The sequence below is a fragment of the Sorex fumeus genome, unplaced genomic scaffold (genome assembly GCF_029834395.1).
Source record: "Sorex fumeus unplaced genomic scaffold, SorFum_2.1 ptg000044l, whole genome shotgun sequence".
NCBI lineage: Eukaryota > Metazoa > Chordata > Mammalia > Eulipotyphla > Soricidae > Sorex > Sorex fumeus.
In genome coordinates, this window is record NW_026606101.1 from 24480227 (window position 1) to 24502573 (window position 22347).

The following is a 22347-nucleotide window of genomic DNA, read 5'->3' on the forward strand; positions in this document are numbered from 1 at the left end:
ATTTCCTTTTCTTGCCTGATTGATGATGAAAGACCTCTAATATAATGTTGAATAATAATGAGGACGGTGGACATCCTAGACTTTTGCCTGATATTAGTGGGATGTGGGATGCTTTCACTTTTTCATTATTAAGAATAATATTGACTATAGGCTTTTTATAGGTAACTGTCACTAACTTAAGGAATGTTCCTTCACTCTTATTTTATTGAGGGTTTTTATCTTAAGTGGGTGTTGGACCTTGTCAAAAGATTTCTCTGCCTCAATTGATATGATCATATGACATTTATCTCTCCTTTAATTTATGTGGTATGATATGTTAATTTACATATATTGAATCATACATTCTGTTTCTTCAATATTTTAGGAACATTTAAGGATCAGTGTCTTCTCTGAAGGTTTGATAAACTTCACCCATAAACTCCTCTGGGTCAGGACTTTTGTTCTTATGGAGAATCTTAATTACTGTGTCAACTTCCTTGCTTGTAATTGGCCTGTTCAGTCAAAAGCATTTGCTCAAGCGGGCCCAGTAACGTCTCCATTGGAGACTTTGTTGTTACTGTGTTTGGCATATCGAATCCATCACGGTGAGCTTGCCAGGCTCTGCTGTGCAGGCGAGATACTCTCGGTAGCTTGCCGGGCTCTCCGAGAGGGGCGGAGGAATCGAACTCGGGTCGACCATGTTGGCCGCTTGTAAGGCGAACGCCCTACCGCTGTGCTATCGCTCCAGTCCAGCTGTAGAGCATTTGCCTTACACGCAGCCAACATGGCCGACCCGAGTTCAATAACTTTGCATGTATACATTACTTTGTTTTTTTAATTTTTTATAATTTTATTAATTGAATCACCATGAGAGCAGTTACAAAGCTTTTGGGTTTAAGTCTCAGTCATACAATGAAACACCCGTACCTTCACAAGTGCCCATTCTCCACCCCACAAAACCCCAGTATAACCCTCTGTCACACCCTTCCCCTATCTGTGGGGCAGATGATTTTCACATTACTCTCTCTCTACTTTGATTACATTCAATATTTTGGCACAAGACCCACCATTATTATTTGAGATTTTACCCCAACATTCAGATCTGCTGAAAAGGCAACAGTATACAAGTTGTTTTCTATTGCAGGTTATGAATAACACATGATGTCATGTGACTGCAGTAGTGGCCAAGTGATTTTGAAATTTTGAAATTTTAACAATTTAATCTGGAGGGATTTCTGCCAAAACCTGCTGGGTTCCGATATTTGTTCCTGAGTCTCTTGAATCATGGCCGTTAAGCAGCTTGATCAGGAGCCAGAAAGACAATTTGTGAGCAGCAACTCGGGGTCTCATTGGGACGGGGAGGAAAGGGTCGGCTCTAGTCCCATCCCATGAGGCCCTGCATGTATCGTCACTGCAGGCCCAAACCTAACTGTCCAGTGGCCTCTAGCGGATGGTGGCCAACGAGTCACCAAGTGGGAGCAGGTGGAGGGACAGCACTCTTTCCCCCTGGGGTGACCCAGCGACAGTAACCTACTGCGCATCTGGATGCATTTCTGCCAAAAGCCGCTGGGTTTCAAGATTTGTTTGTGAGCCTCTGGGATCATGGCTGTTAAGCAGCTTGATCAGGAGCCAGAGAGGCCGTTCGTGGGTGACAACTCGGGGTCTTAATGGTACAGAGAGGAAAGGGCCGGCTTCATCCCCATCCTGTGAGGTCCCATGTGTCTCGTCACTGCACGTCCAAATCTGACTGTCCAGTGACCTCTGGAACATGGCAGCCACCGGGCTGCCAGGCAGAACAGGCCAAGGCATGAAACCTATTCCCACCTGGGTGGTCCAGTGCCTGTAACCTACTACAGGGACTGGACACATTTCTGCCAAAAGCCGCTGGGTTCCGTGACTTTTTTTCTGAGTTTCTGGGATCATGGCTGTTAAGCAGCTTGATCAGGAGCCAGAGAGGCCATTCGTGGGTGGTGACTCGAAATCTCATTGGGATGGGGAGGAAAGCACCAGCTCCACCCCCATCCCGAGAGGCCCCACGTGTCTCGTCACTGTGGGCCCAAACCTGACTGTCCAATGGCCTCTGACGGATCATGGCCACTGAGCCAGCAAGGGGGAGCAGGTGGAGGGACAGCACCCTTTCCCCCCTGGGATGGCTCTGCGACAGTAACTTACTGTGCAGTCTGGATGCATTTCTGCCAAAAGCTGCTGGGTTTCAAGATTTGTTTCTGAGTCTCTGAGATCATGGCCGTTAAGCAGCTTGATTAGGAGCCAGATAGGCTGTTCAGGCCCTGCGTGTCTCGTCACTGTGGGCCCAAACCTGACTGTCCAGTGGCCTCTGGAGCATGGTGGCCACCAGGTTGCCAGGGGGAATAGGCCAAGGCACAAAACCTATTCCCACCTGGGGTGGCCCATCGCTTGTAACTTACTGCAGGGACTTGACACATTTCTGCCAAAAGTCAATGGGTTTCGAGATTTGTTTCTGAGTTTCTGGGATCATGGTCATTAAGTAGTTCATTCAGGAACCAGAGAGACCATTCCTTCAACTATACAGCTGAGCCGGAGGTGGTTTGTGGTTGTATCTCCCACATACCTAAATTTTGGCCGTTTACTTTCTTGGTAAACTTTGCCCCAAGTTTTTGGGGTCTGGCCAAAGGCACAGCAGCAATTTTGGGGTATCTGGAATTCTGAAGGCACATCAGACTGCTGATGGACTCACCTTACAGGTAGAGATTGATCTGCTGGCGACACCATTCCCCCGTCATCATTTATTTTTAATAGGGAAATCCAAATCAAGATTATAATGAAATACCATCTTATACCAGTGAGACTGGCACATATCAAAAATATCTGGAACAATGCCTGTTGTGTGAAGGAGTGATAAAAGAAGCCTCATTCACTGATGACTGGAATGTTATTTAGTACAAGTCCTATGTGAAAGAGCAAGGAAGATATTCAGTAAACTCAGAATTGAGTTCCCACATGACCCAGAAATTCTGCTTCTGGGTATCTATTCCAAGAACAGAAAAAAAATCGTTCAAAAGAACATTTGCACACCAATATCCTTTGCAGCAGTCAGTACGATAGCTAAGATTTAAAATCAACCTAGATGTCCAAGAACAGACTAGTGCATCATGAAAATGTGCTATAAACATATACACAATATAATACTACAGAGTTGTGAGGAATGGTCAAGTCATGCAATCCATGGCAACATGGAAGAAACTGGAAGACATCATGTTAGATAAATAAGCTAGAAGAAGGATCAAACAGGATGATGATACTTTTATTTGATATTTAGAATAACTGGATGAGGAAATGCAAAGTTTTAAAGTGGGGGATGTTTTGATCAACCTTGACCCCAGGGCCTAGGGAGAAGGGAGTGTGAGAGTAGAAGGGAGAGTGAGAAGAGACAAATCAGAAGCAATGGGCGCCAAGTCAAAGGAGTCAGGTTCAAAGGTGGTGCTGAGGAATGATTGAGCCATATATCTAAATCACAGTCAAAATCATTAGACCCAAACTTTACCAACCAAACTTAGAAAGGTGCCTTTCAAGGGGCAGACTGGAGGCAGGAAGGGAGGATATGGGAAGGAACCCGGGAACACAGGTGGAGGAAAGTTAACACTGGTGGTCAGATTGGTATTGCAGTGTTGTATGTCTAAAACTCAGCTTTGAATAACTTTGTAAATCACAATGCCTAAATAAAAATAAATGTGGCAAAAATAAAAGATACATGTTTTATCAGCCCTACCCTCAACTGTTTGTATTATTGCTCTGTAGCACTGTCCTCCCATTGTTCATCAATTTGCTCGAGCAGGCACCAATAACATCTCCATTGTGAGACTTGTTACTGTTTTTGGCATATAGAATATGCCATGGGGAGCTTGCCAGGCTCTGCTGTGCGAGCAGAATACCCTCGGTAGCTTGCTGGGCTCTCCAAGAGGGACGAAGGAATCGAACCCAGGTCGGTAGCATGCAAGCTGTGCTATCGCTCCACTCATTTGTATTATTAGCATCTGAATTCAGCATGGTACATTCGCACATTCAACTAACTTGATGAGGAAATTATTTTACAGATTATTCTTTATTCAGATTTTCTTGATGTGCATCTAATCTTCTTGTCCTATTATAGCATCTTACTATAGTTCCTCTAGTCCGATATCATTTATCAAAATTTCTATTCTTTTTGAGTAAGTTAACACATTTGGGGAAAACTAATCATATGGTGTAAACTGTTCTTCATTTGGTGCTTGCTTTATTAGATTGGTTTTATGACTTTTTCAGAAGTGCTATTTCATCACATCCTCTCAAATATTTGCAGATAAATGCCATCAACATGAGTCTGATTCATGTTTTGGAAGAAGTGAAATAGTTATCTTTAGAAAAGTTTCAGGAGAACCAGAGTACGTGCATGCATGTGTGTGTGTGTGAGAGAGAGAGAGAGAGAGAGAGAGAGAGAGAATGTGTGAGAGAGAATGAGAAAGAGAGAATGAGAGAGAGAGAGGGCAAGAGAAAGTCCAAGTTGTAGGTTGTGATGTGCACAGAAGAGAATGTTTACCTTGATCATGAGCTAAGGACTTGTCAAGATTTGTTAATTTAGTTCACCTCTCCATTATTCAGATTGTCCTTTTTGCAACATACAAATAATAATAGAATATTATTTTATATTCTTTTTCTATGAATGCATTAATCATAGGAAAAATAAGGCATTGGGGGTTCAAGTTATAATACATTGGGTAGGGTGCCTTGTATGCAGCTGACTTAGGTTCAATCTCTGGCACCCCCTTGGCTCCCCCAAACCCTGACAAGAGTGATCCTGGAGCAAAGAGGAAGGAGTACGTCCTGAACTCCTCTAGATGTGGCCCCAGAAGAAGGAGGAGGAGAAGGAGGAGGAGGAAGAGGAGGAGAAAGAGGAGGAGGAGGAGGAGGAGGTGTTTACTGAATACCTTCCGTAGTTTTCACAGGAGTTCAAACAGCATTCCACCATCAGTGGATGAGGGTTCACACATCCCTACCAGCAGAGATTTTTCCAAGCCAGGCCCCCGCGCCTGGCTGTCCTCGCCGGGGCCCCTTGGAGGGGAGCGGGTTGAGCTTTCCTCCCTGCCCCGACCAGGGCATCGGTAGTTGAAGACCTCCAGGACCAGCCACCACCATGCTGAGACCACTCTCCACACACATGAAGGTACTGGCAGAGGGACAAAGCCACATGGGTTCCGGGGCCGAGATCTCCAAGCCTACTCGGATTGGGGCCGAGCATCCTCCACCCAGATCCTCCAAATTCCAGTAGGCAGGGGTCACACCCACCAACTGGCCCCCTGGTGCCGTGTAATCCCATCAACGGCCAAGACTCAGAGACTATAAAACCCAGCTCCCGGAACCACGCGGCTGCGCTTCATCTTATTATGACATTTTATTATCTCATTCCTACTTTTGACAAACTGGCAGGCTACCGAATGTAGCCTGCCCACACGGCAGAGTCTGGCAAACTCCCTGTGGCGTACCCAATATGCCAAATACCAGTAACAATGATGGTCTCAATCTCCTAAAGAGCCTTGAATATAGCACTAATCGCAGGGCTAGGATGAAGGAGACGTTACTGGGGCCTGCTCGAGGCAATCGACTAATAACAGGATGATTTGTGATTTTTGTGTGTTTGATATGTGCCATTCTCACTGGTGTAGAAAAAGAATTATAGGAAGGAAGATATAGGTTAGAGACTGGTGGGTACTGAGAGTAACTTATCTAAATCTTGTACTAGTCCAGGAACTTTTCTTGTCGGCTCTTCCGAAGAAAGGTGTCCTTGCAGAAAAAGCAAAACAAAACTTTTCTTTGTGTTTGTCTTATTTTAGCAAATAGCATCGTAAGACTTTGCTGTTGTTGTTTTATTGTTTGGGGCCCACACCCAGCAGTGGTCAGGCTCCTGGCTCTGTGCTCAGGGATAATTCCTAGCAGGCTCGAGGACCACCATAAATTCTTATTAAAAATATGTCACTCTGCTAAGGAGGAAGCCAAAATCATCTGTCCGAATCCATCCTTATTTTTTTTTCTCTCACAGTCCTTATTATCTCATTTAGTTGCTTTTTCATATTCTGTTAGACATAGTCTATAGTATAGTTTCTGTTTACACTGTTCCCTTTACCTGTTCAAACTGCATCCTCCTGGAAAAGAAGAACTCAGTCTCCTTATTGAGTGCTTGCTGTACAGTAGGTGATTGATAACTGCTGACCAGAAAGTCTTATAGCGGAGTTGCGAAGACTGCTTCAACACTATGGCTTTTTATTTAAAGATTTTCCTAAGGAAAGTGAATGGTTTCCTTGTGCATATTTAGATAAATAACTTTTCTTCATGAAACACCCATACTTGGGAAAGTTTGTTTTTAAGAGGTAAGAAGGTGAGTAAATAAACTGGCCTTTATGTGTCTGAAGGGGAATTCACTCATACTTTTTGAAAGGTTTTGTTTTAGTTTTTATTATAGTACTACGATATTTTTTAAAAATATGTATTGTTGGTATTGGATTGTATTGTTTGAAAGTTTTCATTGGTCATGTGATAACTCTGCGGCATCAGAATCAAATTGGGAGTTATTAAGTAATAATAATAATGATAACAATAGCAATAAAGTTGCAGCATCTTCTCTCTAGAGTTTGAATACAAAAAAAGTTTTGAAGTTAAGTCCTCAAAAGGCCCCGTGAGATAGTTTCTGGGATGTTTGGGATGAGAAGGTGAATCACGTCGTTCATTCTCCTATGTGGAATTGGTGATTAAAACACTCAAAGCTCTTTTCTTCCATCAGCCTGAGTATTAATCCTGCAGCAAAAGTCTTCCACAACGACTGACACCGGAAATCTGTTCTTTTGTAGACCTCCCACAAAGGTTCACTTTTCTTTTTTCTTTCTTACTTGTAGGAGCACCAGCCTGGATGTTTGAATAGACAGGCAGAAAAAGCAAACTTTGTGTATGGAAACCTTATCAAGAACATAGATCCAAAGAGAAACTTCTTTTCAAAACAGACAATCAATAAGCTTTCCGTTTCATAAGTTTCTCGAAACAGTTCACAAAACAGTCTGTTGAGTTTTAATGCAAAATAAATATGGGTTTTCCAGCGCTTTGGAGAGGCTGAGTTCTAATCTAACGTACCACCTAGATGCATAGTGAAACAGGGTCCCGCATTAAGTCACAGAGGACGCTCGGAGCCTCGGGGAACAGCGCCACCTGCTGATTACCTGAGACATAGCTTCCAGGAAAACCAGTGAGTTCAGCATTTGGGAATGTGGTAGATGTTAATTGTGTATTTCCTGGCTTTCTTACCAGAGCTGCTACAACACCCTACACACAAACATCAAGAATTCTTTTAGTTCATTGTCGGAAATGAGCCAGCATTAATTGGTGGGTGTTTTTGTTATTAGAATGACTCTTTGCCTTGACTTTCACTTACTGGTATTTAGATTAGATTTTTTTTTTCCTAAGTCTCAGGTGGATAGCTACCTATGAGATAGCTACCTATGAGGGGAGATCTGGGAAGTTCAACACTTAGAGAATCAGAAAAAACGACTAGCAGACAAGGCACAGAAACTTTGATGGTTATGGAATGTTCTAGAAGCCTGGCCTTTGGGAAATTTTAGAAAATTTCACTTAATAGTTTTTCTTTAGGACACAACATCAATCCAGAGTTAATGCTATATTACTTCAATATTTTGCAGCTCCCTTATGGACGTTAGCAGGAGCTGGAACAGGTCTAAGTAAAGAAGATCCCAGGACACCTGATTTTGATTACCTTCAGTCTTTTAGAAAGTTAGTGTTTTTTTTTTATTGAAATAAAACTTTCTTTTAATTTTTTTCTTTTAATTTTTATTAGTAAAATTAGTAAAATATCATGAGGTACAGTTGTAGACTTACAAATTTTTGTGCTTGGGTTTCTATTATACAATGATCAAATACCCATTCCTCCACCAGTGCCCATTTTCCACCACCACGGATCCCAGTATCCCTCCCACCCCCCATCCCCCCATGTTTTTTTTTTCCAATTTAGAGTTTATTTATATTTTTAAAAATTACTGTCTGTCACTGTCCTCCCATTGTTCATCGATTTGCTCAAGCGGTCCCAGTAACTTCTCCATTTTGAAACTTGTTGTTACTGTGTTTGGCATATCGAATATGTCATGGGTAGCTTGCCAGACTTTGCTGTGCGGGCGAGATACTCTCGGTAGCTTGCTGTGCTCTCCGAGAGGGGCAGAGAAATTGAACCCAGCTCGCTGGGCTGGCTGCGCGCAGGGCAAACGCCTACCACGGTGCTATCGCTCCAGCCCTTTTAAATTAAATTAAAGTTTTATCTATTTATCTTTGGCTTTACGGGCCACACTTGACCCTGCTCAGGGGTTAGTTCTGGCTCTGTGTTCGGGAGATGCTCCTTGAGTTTCTCAGAGTTTTTCAGTTTCTCAGAGATCATGCTGTACCAGAGCGGTTGAACTAGGGTCAGCTATATGCAAAGCAAGCACCTTAACCCCTGGGCTAGCTCTCTGTCCCCTATCTATGTTTATTTTAACAATATGTCATACATTTATAATATTCTCCCTAAGACCAGTGAAGGAAATTAAGAAGAAAGTAGTGAAGAAATATTCTAAGTGTGCAAGCACATACGTGTTCACAGTGTGTGTTCTAAACTAGACGTTTGAAAGATAAACATTTGATGTAGGGAAAAGTTGAAAATCAGAAAGTTATAAGCAGATTTCATTACATTTTTATAAAAATATTTGGCTTTCAAAATCAAAATCACTTAAAGTTTTCCTCCTTTTATTTTCTTTTCTTAGTTATGTCGACATATTGCAGGGGTTTTACTGTGTTATATAATGTTATTTTTATACACGTTTTAATAGTGAGAAGAAAGCTACTGAACCCCATTGCCCTATACGCAGCTGAAAGTGCAATTCTCTGCCCAGTTCTTCCCACACGCATGAAAAAGTAACCAGATTTAAAGTGAACTTCAGCACTTAGGCTCTTGTGAGGTCCTATAATATTTGATCATAGTTAAAAAAATCTATAGTATATATTAAAAATAATTGCAGGAGTAAGTACAGATGGGAATAATTAGGGTTTTTCAGTTTGATCTTACCATTTGCAAAATAAAGCACTTTATTTTTGAACTAGGTTTATTTTTTCTGTTTTCAAAGACTATATAATCCAATTTTCACTGCTTTATGGACAGAAGTGTCATAAATCCACAGACATGAAACTTATTTCTAAATTAACACAAATCTGGAATATCTAATTCCATTGCTACTTTATGTAAACCAAATTTTATATTGCTGTAGTAATGAACATCAATAATAGTAATTTTTAGGTAGGACAAGCTTTGATTAATTCATATGCAATATGAAATAACTCATTTAATCCTTACAATGCTGTGGGCTAGCTATTATAACTTTTTACAAAGAAAACCATAGAAATGACTTTCATGATTATGTATCTAATAAGTACCATGGCACCCAACTTTGATGACGATGTACCTAATAAGCGCTCTAGCTAAAAGATGCATAATCTATGTAGCTAACAGAAATACTATTTTTCTAGCTAATGGAAACACTATTTAACGGGTAGAAATACTATCTTACAGACACAGATTCAAATATAGATGCTTGCAAGAGACCTCACTCATCCTAACTTTGATCTAAGAACAACTTTCTATATCTAATCTCATGTATTTATAAAAAACATAAGTATATTTAAATACATATACACATATGTGTATTGAGGGAGAAATATTATGAAGAATAATTCAAAAGTTTTGTTCTTCTCCTCTCTTGTCTTTCACTATGTGAACTTCTTTTTTTGTTTAATTTTATTGAGTCACTGTGAATCACAAAGTTATTCATGATTGAGTTTCAGGGATAGAATGTTCCAAAACTGATCCTTTCACCAGTGCCCACTTCCCTCCACCAATGCTCCCATTTCCCTCCCATACCCTGTCTGAATCTGTGCAGACACTATTTAAAAATTTCTTTTATGGGGCTGGAGCAATAGCACAGCGGGTAGGCGAACCGGGTTTGATTCCCAGCATCCCTGAGTCCCCCAAGCACCTCCAGGAGTAATTTCTGAGTGTATGAGCCAGGAATAACCCCTGTGCATTGCTGGATATGACCCAAAAAGCAAAAAAAAATATCCTTTTAGGCTCTGTGGTTTACAGTACTATTACTGATTGGGTATACTGCACATCGCTTTAGTGTTTCCTCTCTCTCCCTGTCCTACTCCCCAGCCCTAATAACATGCTTTTTTTTTTTTAGTTTGGTCTCTATTGCTTATTTCCTACTATATTATTTATTATTTATTATTTCCTACTATATTTGAACTTTCATTTTGAAGGAGTGGGGGCTTTGGGTTGAAAGCTGTGCTCAAGACTTACTCTTGGCTCTTTGCTCAAGGATTACTCCTGGAGTTGTTTAGGGCACCAGATGTGACATCAGAGATTTAGGCAAGGTTAGCTGTATTCCAAGCCAAAAAAGTTTATACTGTTTGTACTCTCTCTATGTCCCTGTATGAGAGCCCTGTATGTTTTGGGTTGGTTGCTTGCCTGATTCATCAATTTTAATTAATTATTTTTATTTATGTCTCATGACCTGTAAAGATGTCCATGGTAAAGTTTCAAGCATTTAGTGTCCTAACATTAACCTCACCACCAACTCAACTTCCTTCCACCAATCACTGGGTACCCTTCCACCCCCTGGCATGCTTATTTAAGAGGTACATCTTAAAGTTTGACAACCATGTGAGCAAGTTGGATTCCGCAAGGATTCAGCACCATCGACCATATCCACGATATCCAACCTCATTGAGGTGTCTTGGGAATTCAAGATGCCCCTCTGTCTGAATCTCACAAAGACAATGTTTATGAAAAACAGCCTCATTCCTGATGTTCCATTCGCTCTCAACGGAATGACCATATCCGAATGCAACAGTTATGTGTACCTAGGTCGAGAAGTCAACATGACGAATGACCTGGCACCTGAGTTGAGCAGGAGGAAAAGAGCGGCTTGGAGCGCCTTCAAGAGCATCAAAGAAATAGCTCAGAGGATGAAGAACCTCCAGCTCCGGGCACATCTCTTTGATTCCACTGTTCTTCCTGCATTAACATATGCCTCAGAGACCTGGGCCCTATGAAAACAGGATAAGAATGCTATTGGGGTCTCCCAAAGAGGAATTGAAAGAGCTATGCTTGGAGTATCATGTTTCGCTCAAATGAGAGAAAGAATCCGGAGTTCTGACCTTCGTTGATGGTCAAGAATCAGGGAACACTGTCTCATTTGCCAAGGCATCAAAAATCAGATGGGCTGGACACGTAGAGATTTGAAGACGACCGCTGGACTAGAGCTGTTACGACTGGATTCCACGGGACATCAAAAGACTACATGGTCGCCCACCCACCAGATGGCTAGACTTCTTCGTCAAGATCCTGAACGATCTGTTTGAGACTCTTCCCTCTGCATTCCTAGGACGAACAGACGCCATTGGGCTACACTAGCACGCGACAAGGACAAATGGAGACGTTACTGGCGCCTGCTCGAACAAATTGATGATTAATGGGAAGTCAAGCGATCAAGTGATCTTAAAGTTTAAATATTATCGTTTGGGTCCCCTATATACAGTGCTATTGGCTCTGTAGTTTAGATATATACTACCATGCATCTCTGCTACTGATGTGTTGGAGGCCCCTGACCCTTGCACATATAAGAGACTCCTATAAGTCTCTTCTTTGCTACTCCATTTTACTCCTTTCCTGGCGTTTTCATTTCATAATCTAAGGCCAACGTTTTTCACCCTCCCTTGGATACTTTCCATTTCCTTGTCTTGTTTATATTCTATATATTCTATATATTCCAAGTATGTAAGAACATACAGTATTTGTCCTTTAATTTCTAATTTACTTCACTTAAGTGATGTCACTTAAATGATGTCTTCCAATTCTATTCAAGTTGCAACAAATTGAATGATTTTATCATTCCCTGCTGCTGCATTATATACCATTGTGTATATATACCACGTTTCATGATCCACTTTTCTGTTATTGGATTTCTGGGTTGATTCTATACCCTAGCTATTTTACTAAATGCTGCAATGGACAAGGTTATGAAAACATTTCCTTGAATGAATGAGTTTGTGTTTTGGGGTAGATAATAAGTGGAATTTGGGGGGAGGGGTTAATGAAAGTTCTAGACTTACTGTTTCTGAAGAACCTCCATACTATTTTCCATAGGGGACAAGCCGGGCAATAGTCCACTGCAGTGCAGGCTTTTTTTTTTTTTACCACACCTCCCAAAACAGGGTTTTTCTTGTATTTATGATATAAACTATTCTCACTGTGTATATGAACTTTTTGAGTAGCCTTCTAGAACACTAATCTTTTGGAGAATGTGGCTTTCCATGAACCTTTAGTTCTGTGAACAAGGCCACACACATGAATAAAAAACACACCTTATACACACATAGTAGTGTATAGTGCTAGAGAAGTTATTCCTTAGTAGTTGGAAACTGGAGAAGGTGCTTTCACAATATGATATGAAGAAAATAAGAATTTTCTAGAAAAGAAAGCATTGTGTACAATTTGGCAGGTAGGTATGGAAGGAGAGCATTTTGTCCTGATAAATGAGCCAGTTAATTGTAGGAAATGAAGATGGTTTTGCTGGGAATACAGAAATCTCGTTCAATGTTTCCTGCCATATCCTATATTTTACTATCCTTTATTTTAAATTAATTTAATTTTGTTTTTGTTTTGGGGGCCATACGCAGTGGTGCTCAGGACTTAATCCTCACTGTGAGCTCAGAGATAAGGCCTGGAGCATTCAGGAGCCCGTATGGGATGCCAAGCATTGTACCTGTGTCTGCCGTGTGCAAGGTAAACATCCCAAATGCGGTACTATTGCTCTGGTCCCACCTACTTGACTTCATACATTTTATACAATTTAAAAATTGTATAAATGTACTCTTTGCATTTTCTCTTTTCTTGGCATCTGTTAATTTTATTCTCATGAATATATCAAAATACATTGAAGTGTGTCATCTCTGAAGATCTACTGCTGTCTGCTCTAGGAATGTGACTGTCTTCATTCAGTAGAAAATTTAAAAAATTGTAAAAAAAATAGAGGGGTAGGTTTTAATACTAATTAAAAAAACAGGAAGAAAATTTTTTAAAAAATATGAGAAATTAAATGTTCTTAAGTGCTGCATGGAGAACAAGAAAGAAAATGACTGAGTAAAAGCCTGTTAAATGTTGATAGTTGTCCAATATGAGTCCCCAAATGTGTGACTTTTAAATTTTTTCATGACCATATGAAGAAGCAGCAGGCAAAGTTTAGTTTAAAATATATTTTGTTTAACCCAACTTAGTAAAAATATTACATTTATCTTGGAATCATTACAAAAATTTGTTTCAATAAAATTTAAGAAAAGTAACAAATAAATAAATTGAGAAAAATTGTTTCATATTTCCACTTTTAAAAACCAGTGTTTCTTTGTTTTTGTTTTTTTAATACAGCACATCTGAATTTCAACAAATCTCAGTTGCAGTGCTTAGTAAGTCCTTCTGTCTCTGGGCTAATGAACTGGATGGCACAGATTTAAGCAATGGTTAAAATGTTTTTTGGAGTATTGCTGGAGATGTGGTAGAAGTCAGGTACAAGTCAATTCATGGCTTTAGCAAGGAACAGATTATAAGGACCCAGGAAGGCAGTGTGTGAGCAGAGTATGAGAAGGAAATTAGTGAAAAAGCAAGTAGTCCCAAACAAGGGTGTAGCTGCCAAAGGTTTGGGACTTATTTTGAGTTTTTATATTGTGTTGATTAATGGACGGTAAAGGTAAAGGTAAAGGCCCTCCCGTTGATCGTCGATTTGCTCGAGCGGGCCCAGTAACGTCTCTGTAACTTAAAAGGTTCAGCTTAAACGCCTTCTGTTAATCAGCACTTGACTTCCAATGGGCCACAGGCTGCATAAGTTAACTGAACGCCTACATTAAGGTTTGCCCCTTATAAGGTGGCGTATTTAACAGGACAAATGATTCCCTCCTTATTGTCAGGAATAGGAGTAAGAAAGAGTAGTGTTAGATCTTGGACACCTTGGCAGTGGTGAGGGTACAGTAATTTTGAACATAAAAACCATAAAATGTTAGCTGTGTTATCTAAACAACAATGAAATTGAAAGTTTTAAAAAGAAATAACGTTGGGAAATATTAAGATTAATAAATAAAACATGCTGCTAAAGTTGTTAAAAAAAGAATGTATCAAAACAAAAAGTTGACTATACCTAAAACAGATAAAATAAAATATAATAGGCTATGGATGCATAATTTCCCCACTATAATCATAATATTTCCCAAATTTTGATGAATGCAGACAATTCTATAGTACAAAGCTCAGGGAAGAGAATACTATCAAGAAGTCCCTTAAGACTAATCACTTTATTTTTCTGTTTGGTTTCAAAATCTCTTGTGGTGACACCCACGGGACCATAAGATGTCAGGAATTGAACCCTGTTCTCCTGAATGCAAATCTAGTCCTTAACCATGTATTTATTATGAAATTGTCTAAAAACATATAAAATTTGAACAACAACTTACAGTATAATATCACACTATTTACTCATTCAAGTAGGTGTTAAAATATTTAGCCTACAATCTTAAGAAGTGAAAATAAAAAGGAACAGCAAGAATATTTAGGATTCTTAGGCCTGATCCCTGGAGCAGCTCATTACCCATTCACTCTAAGTTTGGCAGATTCTTCAAGATTGTTTTGCGAAGATCCTTAGTTATACACGTCGAGGGTTATACATTTTCTGTTTTAATCATTTTTCTTCTTATATTTTTTGGCATAAAATCATAGGCTATCTTAAGCCTATCTTTCACTAGGTGTAAGAGCAGGTATATTTGTTTTCTTTTTTGAGCTCCTTTGTTATGTCATGGTGAATCTGCTTGGAGTGAAATCATAGCTTTGTTAGTCATATCTTCACATTAGAAATTGCCATGCCCTTTTGAGTGGCTCCAACAAATGGAGATTTTTGAGAAAGAACAAACCTCTCAGACTCGTGAGTATTTCTGCTCTATATTTAAGAAAATATATCAGAATGGAAAGATTTAACTCACTGGAGTTATTTTCAGAAAGTCAACTTCCATAAATATATTTAATTGCTCACTCATAAATTTATACTTCCCTTCCCCTCACTTCTTAATTGGTTTCCTGCATTCAGTTTAGCTCCATGCTCTGTGTTTTCATAAGAGTTTTATTCCTGATATTTGTCTGGTCAACCCATTCTTCTGCTAAAAGACCTGGCAGCTTTTCAATACCCAAAGGCTAAAATCCAAATTTTGTAGTATGACATTCAAGGCTTTTCTGGGGCTGTCCCTCATCTATTTTTATAACTTTTTATCTCCTTGGGCTCTCCTCATTTTTTCTCTTAGTTTACTTCTGGGTACCTATAAGTCTTTATTTATTTATTTATTTATTTACGTATTTATTTATTATGTAAAGGAATTGAGGGGTATACTTTTATAACAACACAGATGAGTTTTTCTATCTACCTATATATTACTGCTATTTTCTATGTCAGAAAATAATTTATAATGTGTCTACTTGTTCTTAAAATTATTTTTTAAATTATTGTAAAAACTGCATAACAAAAAATTTACCATTTTAAACATTTCAAATGCATAATTCAGTGGCATTCATCTTGTTATACATCAATTACCATCCATCTCCAGAATTTATATTATTACAGTGGAAACGTAAGAACAGTGGTGGAGGGTCATGGACACTTTGTCGGTTGTTGTTGGGAGAGGGTATAGTAACTTTGTACATCAATACCATATATATATATATATATATATATATCATGTATGTGTGTATATATATAAACTCCTTTGTAATCATATTACCTAAAGTATAATTTTAAAATGAAGAAAAAGAACTCTTTACCATTAGATCTTAACTCCTGATTTTTCCCACTCTCCTGGTATCATATATATATATTTTTTTTTTTTGGAGGGAGGTCACACCTAGCTGTGCTCAGGGCTTACAACTGGCTACGTGCTTAGGGAGCACTCCTGGCAAACACAGGAGACCATATGTGGTGCCTGGGATCAAACCTAGGTGAGTTATGTGTGAGGCAACTGTCTTAGTTGCTGTACTATTGCTTAATTCTCCCTGGTAGAGTACATTGTACTTATTGTCTCCATAAATCTGACTATCTGACACAGCCCATACACAGGATTTATACCATTTTCATCCTTTTGCATTTGGCTTATGTCACAAAACATAATGCTGTCAAAGTTCATCCACACTGTAATATGCAGTTGAATGTCCTTCTACTTTAAAATGAAGTAATGTATGTGACATTTATTTATTCATACAGTCATTGGTGAACATTAGGGTAGATGTTACTCTTTTGTTATTATGAACAATGTGGGTATGAAGACACGATATACAAACATATGTTTGATTCCCTACTATCATTTCTTTTGTGAAACTTCTAGATCAAATGATACATCTATATTTTATTAAAAAAAAACAACTATGTGCTTTTTACACAATCACTCTAGTTTTTACATCTAATTTTTCCTATCAGTGATGTACAACAGTACACAAAGGATCCAAATTTTCTGAATCCATTCCAGAAGTTGCTAGATATTTTTTGTTTTTATTTTATGACCCAAAAGTTTTTGAAAAACAAGAATGATTTATTTGAAAAAATTCTTTGATGTTGTATATAAAATGATCAATTGCATCACTTATGCACTTAAATACATAAAGTTGTATGTAATATATACAGATGTATATACTTGGGCTGGAGTGATAGCACAGTGGGTAGGGCGTTTGCCTTGCACGTGGTCGACCTGGTCAACACGAGTTTGATTCCTCCGCCCCTCTCGGAGAGCTGGGCAAGCTACCGAGAGTATCTCGCCCGCACGGCAAAGCCTGGCAAGCTACCCATGTCGTATCCGATATGCCAAAAAAGGTAACAAGTCTCACAATGGAGATGTTACTGGGACTGCTCGAGCAAATCGATGAACAACGGGAGGACAGTGCTACAGTGCTTTGTTTATAAAGGTAAAAAGGTAAAGGCCCTCCCGTTGATCGTCGATTTGCTCGAGCGGGCCCAGTAACGTCTCCATTGGAGACTTTGTTGTTACTGTGTCTGGCATATCGAATACTCTCGGTAGCTTGCTGGGCTCTCCAAGAGGGGCGGAGGAATCGAACTCGGGTTGGCCATGTTGGCCGCTTGTAAGGCGAACGCCCTACCCGCTGTGCTATCGCTCCACTTTATTTAATATTCATTGTATCACTGTATCCCTGTCATCCCCTGTTCCTTGTTCGTTGATTTATTCGAGTGGGTGCCAGTATTGTCGCTATTCCTCCCAGTCCTGAGATTTTAGCATCCTCTCCTTGCTCGGCTTTTCCAACGATTGGAAAGCTCTTTCAGGGTCAGAGAAATGAGACCTGTTATCGTTACTGCTTTTGCCATATTGAATATGACATGGGGAGCTTGTCAGGCTCTGCCCGTGCAGGCTGGATACTCTCTGTAGCTTGCTGGGCTCTCTGAAAGGTATATATAGATATTTCTCTCTATGATTTCTTGCCTAATATCTGAACCCCATCAAATACGGTGTGGTAATTATGAAAAATGGGTACAAAATGTCTTATGATGTGTCACAAGGCCCCAAAGCTGGAGACTGGGGGAAGCAGGCAGAGAATCTCTGCTCCCGGGACCCATTGAGCCCAGAGTCTAAGGTCACAACGTTCTGCGTTATCTGGGCTCTATGGGACTGCATTCATGCGTCAGGCTCAGCTCGAGCATCTGGAAAGCGGACTGGAGCATGGTGGCAGTTGGGTAGTGGAGGTCTGCTGCCATGGCTGGGTCCCTTGGGGACGGGGAGGACTCTCACCTGCCCCACTCTGGGATGCCCCGAATGGAAACAGACTGGCACAGTAATATCCATTCTAATGATTGTAAAATGATGTCACATCATGGTTTTGATCCACATTACCTAATGATTAGAAGTGATGAGTGTTTTTGTCATCTGTTGTTTGACCATCTGTATATATTTTTTTGTTTTTGTTTTTGAGAATTATCAATTCAATTTTTTATCCTTTGGTTTGTTTGGTTTTGGCCACACACAGCAGTGCTCAGTACTTTCTCCTGGCTCTGTGCTCAGGGATCACTTCTAGCAGGGTTTGGGCGGGGGGAGCCATAAGTGGTACTGGGAATTGAACTGAAGTGGTCCACGTGAAGGACAAGCACTATCCTCACTTGTATGATCAGCTCTGACTACCTTTGTTCCTATTTTCAGTTGAGTTGTTTTTGTTCATTTTCGTTTTGTTTGCTTGTTTATTTTGTTTTGAGTTCTAAGAGTTCTCTATATATTCTGGTTATTTATCCCTTATTAGATACATGATTGGCAAATATTTTCTCCCATTTTGTGAGCAATCTTCTTAATCTATTGAAGATGTTCAAAAAGAAGGGTTTTGGTTTTGGTTTTGGCTTTTTTGGGTCACACCCAGCAATACACAGGGGTTACTCCTGACTTTGTACTCAGGAATAACTCCTGGCAGTGTTCAAAGTACCATATGGCATGCTGGAGATAGAACCTGGGTCCGCTGCGTGCAAGACAAACACCCTACCTGCTGTGCTATCACTCCAGTTGCCCAAAAAGAATTTTTAATTTTGATGAAGTACTACAATTTATTTGTTTTCTCTTGCTGTCTACATTTATTTCATATCACATTCAATAAATCATTGCCAAATATTTTGCCATTGAGATTTTTCTCTCTATATTTCATTCAAAAATTTTTAGAGATTTTATGTTGAAATAAAAGTTTTCAGTAATTTAGTACTGAGTTTGATGTTAGTTGTGAGCTTTCAAGTATAAGTATTACTTTCATTATGTTGTGATAGTTTCTTTCTACTCCTATCTTGTTAGTATTCTTTGTTTATTTGGGGAAAGGGGGGCATTTCTGATGGTGCTTAGTGCTTACTCCTGACTCTATGCTCAGGAATTATTCCTGGAGGTATTCAGAAAACTGTGTGCAAGGCAAATGCATCACTCACTGTACTATCTCCCCAGCTCAAGAGTTCCCTTTTAAAAAAAACATGAAAGAGTATTAAACTTCATAACTTGCTTTTTAAATATATATTTAAGATAATCATGTAACTTTTATTCATTCTATTAGGGTAATATAAATTGATTTGTTGTTAAATATTAAACCATTGTGATGACTTCGTTCTAATAACACCAAACATTAGCCAAGCAGCACAAATGCTGGCCAACTTTGACCGTGAGTGTGGAAAGGTCGGACTACAGCTGAATCTCATGAAGACAATGTTCATGAAAAACAGTCTCGGTCCTGACATTCCATTTGCTCTCAACGTAATGAACATCTCTGAATGCAACAGTTACGTGTACCTAGGTCGAGAAGTCAACAGGATGAATGACCTATCACTGAGTTGCACAGGAGGAAGAGAGCGGCTTGGAATGCCTTGAAGAGCGAAGAAGAAATAGCTAAGAGGATGAAGAACCTCCAGCTCTGGGCACATCCCTTCTATTCCACTGTTCTTCCTGCATTAACATATGCCTCAGAGACCTGGGCCCTATGAAAACAGGATGAGAACGCTATTCGGGTCTCCCAAAGAGGAATTGAAACAGCTATGCTTGGAGTATCACGTTTCACTCAAATGAGAGAAAGAATACGGAGTTCCAACCTCTGTCAACGATCAAGAATAAGGGATGCTGTCTCGTTTGCCAAGACATCGAAATTCAGATGGGCTGGACACGTAATGAGATTTGGAGAAGACCACTGGACTAGAGCCATTACCGACTGGATTCCACGAGACGTCAAAAGGTCACATGTCTGCTTACCTATGAGATGGTCAGATTTCTTCGTCAAGATCCAACTATCGGTTTGAGGCTGTTCGTGTTCCTATTACGAGCAGATGCCATTGGGCTACTACAGCATGCAACAAAGATGAATGGAGACGTTACTGATGCCCACTTGAGCAAATCAATGAGTAACGGGATGTCAAGTGATCAAGTGATATTAAACCATCATTATATTACAGAAATGGGCTGGAGTGATAGCACAGCAGTATGGCTTTTACATGGCACACGGCCAACATGGTCGACCCGAGTTTGATTCCTCTGCCCCTCTCGGAGAGCCCAGCAAGCTACCGAGAGTATCTCGCCTGCTCGGCAGAGCCTGGCAAGCTCCCTGTGACGTATTGGATATGCCAAACACAGTAACAACAAAGTTTCCAATGGAGACGTTACTGGGCCCGCTCGAGCAAATCGATGAACAACGGGAGGACAGTGACAGTGACAGGGATATTACAGAAATAAATTCCACAAGTTACTGGTAATTGCTTTGATTTGATGGCTAAGTGTTTTATTCTTTTGTTGACTATATTTTAAATCTTTTCTTAAGTCTTCGTATGTATTTTGTATTTTGTCCATTTCATGTGTATTAGCCAATTCACTGACATTTACTTTGTACATTCTAATATTCCTTTTATTTCTATGCAGTTGATAGCACTATTATCTCTGTCATATCTGATGTTAGTGACTTGAGAGAAAAACTGACATTTCATACAAATATTTATCTAAATAGACCAGTGGAGTAGACCAAAAAAGTAAAAAGAGAACTGCAACATTTGGCACTGAAGATTTGTGTAGGTCCAGACAAAAATCTCTGATGACCCTCACCAAAAAAACTGGGTACAGTTATATCTCCCCCCCCAAAAAAACGTTCAACCCTAAAGTGAGATGAATCAAAGGCCAATAATGTTTATTGTCTATGTTTCACTATGGCCAGTTTTTGGCACTAAAATGTCATAACCGAGAAGGGTTGCTTTTTTTTTTTTCAGTACTATTTTCTTAAGTATTTTGGAGCCAAAACATATGGCTGAGACAATCCATGTGGAACTCTGAATAGGTTACTAGTTACTCTTGAGAGAGGGGAAAAAAATAAAGGGACTTCAGTTTTGGCTTTTATTTGCCCAAACATTCCTATTTTGGTCTCCTGTTTGTAATTTACAGAGCACTTAAAGACATCAGTTAAACTCCCAATAAATACACAGTATTTTTCAAAATCAAACGTTTCACAACTCAACACTGCAGGAAGTTTGAGTTTATTACTTGTTTATAGTTTTTTCCCCTCTTCCTGAACCAAGGGTGTGTTTTGCCAAATTTAAATGAAATTTGTCCCTCTCAGGGTTTCAGTTTGATACTGAATTCAGAATCCAGAAAGACCTGGAAACAGGCACTTGCAATGTTACAGAATGTCACTATTTTTTAAAATGGATGTTTCCTAGTGCTCAAAGCTATGAATATAAAACAAATCGCAACACATTTCTTTCAGTAGCCACTGAGAGCTCTTACGAAGTAAAGTTAATAATTATGCTTTACCTTTTTAATGAGTAATAAGGAAAGTGTCTAAACCTAATTCATTGGGAACTTTTCCAAGAACACTTCTTAACAGTTTCTCTCAGTAGAGAACACTTCTTTAAAAGTTTTTAAGTTTAACCCTCCCCTGCATTTCAGCTTTTTTTCAGTAGGTGGAGGATTGGAGGATCATTTGCCCTCATTGTTTTTAAATCCTCCCTGGATAACACCTGAGGGGGTCACTCTATTTCTGTAAACCAAATGAGTTAGAAACATTTCCAAGCTCCTTTGCAGAGGTCAGTATGTACATGAGCTGGGGGCAAAAGGAATATTCAAGCCTAAGCACGGCTTTTGGGCTTTTGAATTAACCGCTGGGATTTAGGCAGTTCCATGCTGTTAGTCTGGTCCCCTTGGTTACCCTTCACTTCGCTCTTAATATCCAGACAGCAAGTCAGGACCCATCCCAGCTCCACATATCAACAAATGTTTGTGGAGGATCAGTTGTTCCCATGGTACCTGGGCTTGGGGATTTATGTTGGAATGCACAGTGTTTCCCAGAGCCTAGATTCTCAGCAACTGCTCGTGGCAATCTTGATTCTCTGGACTCAGTCTTTCGAGGATTTCACGGTACTGCTCTGACATTTTTACACTCTGGGTCCTAACTCCAGATTACAAACTGCAGGTATTAAGGAATTCTCCTCCTGACTCCACTTGTCTGAATAGGCCACATCTCTCTCTCTCTCTCTCTCTCTCTCTCTCTCTCTCTCTCTCTCTCTCTCTCCTTCTCCCTTCAAGGTAATTTTCAAAGAAGCACCAGTTACCACATTTTCTAATTTTAAGTTCATGCAATTAAACTTTCAGCATTACTCTCCTTCCACTAGAGAAAATGTCCAACATTATCCTGGTAAAAAATATTCATATTCCTCTGCATGCTTGTCCTTTTCATTTTTTTTTTGGTCTGTGGGT